At 36.9% G+C, this 2,097-nt stretch overlaps 1 non-coding gene across 1 annotated transcript; it reads right to left on the bottom strand.

Annotated features, from left to right (window-relative positions):
• Positions 1 to 1,631: 1,631 nt before the first annotated feature.
• Positions 1,632 to 1,738, bottom strand: LOC111904637 (small nucleolar RNA R71). The gene has a single exon (XR_002854592.1). It is a non-coding gene; the product is annotated as a small nucleolar RNA R71 (small nucleolar RNA).
• Positions 1,739 to 2,097: the final 359 nt, after the last annotated feature.

Here is a 2,097-nt window from a genome sequence, read left to right as displayed (position 1 = left end):
TTAGATTAGTAATTGAATCATTAAATCAAGCTGTGTTAGAGAACTCGTATTATGACTGTAATTGTGTTTTGATTAATCAATCTTTCATGGCTCCAATCTTATTTAGTAATTGATTATGTGTTAATTATTGTATGACCATAGATAGATTTACATGAATTGATTAATAATTAGTAGATTTAGAACTAAATTACTAATACTTCCTTAATTGGTCACCAACAGTAATAGTCATAGCTAATGTATAACCATTGAGTGAAAGCGGATTCGAACTAACGGAAGTTTTTCATTTATTGATTGAGTTTTGGTTAAAGGATTAAGTTCATCTAAACTTGCAAAATTAGATAAAACCCTTTTTAGTTTATAATAGTTAGATTAATTTAGTAGTGAATAAATTAATTAATAATACCGTTCTCTGTGATCGACACCCAACTTACCAAATTATTCTTTAATTCGACTAGGTACACTGCCTAGGTGCATTTTAGTTAGTTAGTTAGTTAGGTTATAAATTATAAAATTAGTGGGTACTATCGTGCATATCAAGTTTTTGGTGCCGTTGCCGGGGAACGGCTTAGTTTATTATTTATTTATTTGCTTTAGGTTAATCGATCCTTTTTGTGGGATAAAACCTGCAAAAAGTTAATTTTTCAGCAAAGTTGTTATTAGCATTAGTTTTTTTTTGGTTTGTTCAGTTTTCACGACGTGAGGGCACCTCTCACGACGTGAATTTAATACTTATCAGCTTTTATTCATTTAGTAGATATTTTTATTAATTTTGTTTTTTAGTTTCTAGGAAGGTTTGATTTTTTTTTTCAGATTACAGAACTCACGACATGATTTTATAGACTCACGACGTGAGAACTGTGATTTTTAGCTTTCTTTAGTTTTTAGTTTATTTTTCTATTTTAGTTCGTTTTTACGTTGTTATTTTGTTTAGTTTGCAGGAGTTCATGACCAGAGGCTCTAACACACCTTTGGTGCCACCACTTGAAGATCCGGAGTCAACCCTTCACAAAAACAAGAATAAGAACGCGAAGGAAGATCACACGCCAAAGAAGACGCCATTGCAAGAATTAAAATCAGATTTTTCAAGGAAGTCGGGAAAGAAGACAGAAGAATCAAGTTCAACCCCAAAGGAGAAAAGCAAAGTTGAAGAATTTGGTCCAGTTTCTAATCCACACGAATCTGAATACGATTCAGACCTAGAATTCGAAGTATTTGCAAGTGATCCCGAAGACAAGCAAGAGAACGGAATGGAAAACATTGAGGAGATGTCCATGGGAGCTTACAAGAAACGGATACGAGAGGATGTGGGTCTCGGTTCAGCCCAACCCGCAATACCTGCCACTTCCACATTCGAGTTGAAGGGGCACATCTTGACTGCACTGAAGGATATCCCATTTTATGGGAAGGATCATGAGGATGCTTTTAAGCATCTTAATGAAGTCAATGACATTGCAGATTACTTCAATGTCCCAAATGCCAATAGAAGCACCGTCTTGCTTAGGATGCTTCCCATTACTTTTAAGGGAGCTGCTAAAGAGTGGTTAAAATCACTTCCACCAGGTACGATCACCACTTGGGCTCAAATGCGCGAGCAGTTTTTTGACCAATTTTGCCCACCATCCAAGATAGCTAAACTCAAGAAGGCAATAGCCAACTTTGAACAACAACCGGGGGAGTCATTATACGAAGCATGAGAGCGTTACAAAGGCTTGCTCAGAAATTGCCCTCAACATGATCTTAATGTCCAACAAGAGATGTCAATCTTCTATGATGGGGTCAACGTTATGACAAGGCAACTCCTTGATTCTCAAGGACCTTTGACAAAGAAAAATCCAAGGGAGGTCAAGGATTTGATTGAAGAATTCACGAACCACTCTCGTGAGTACCACAACCCTAGGCAAGATGGAATCAAAGGTAGTGGAGGTGCACAAACTGAAGAAATAGCAGCTATGATGGCTATGATGAATAATATGGACCGGAGGTTAACACAAATGGACCAATCAATTCATGCTATAAGAGTTGGTTGCGAACGGTGTAATGGTCCACACTTGACCAAGGATTGCAATTTGGATGAGTACGGGAATAAAAAGGCTCAAG

The sequence above is a fragment of the Lactuca sativa genome, chromosome 4, assembly GCF_002870075.4.
Source record: "Lactuca sativa cultivar Salinas chromosome 4, Lsat_Salinas_v11, whole genome shotgun sequence".
Classification (NCBI taxonomy): domain Eukaryota; kingdom Viridiplantae; phylum Streptophyta; class Magnoliopsida; order Asterales; family Asteraceae; genus Lactuca; species Lactuca sativa.
This window is presented reverse-complemented; position numbering and strand designations above follow the sequence as displayed.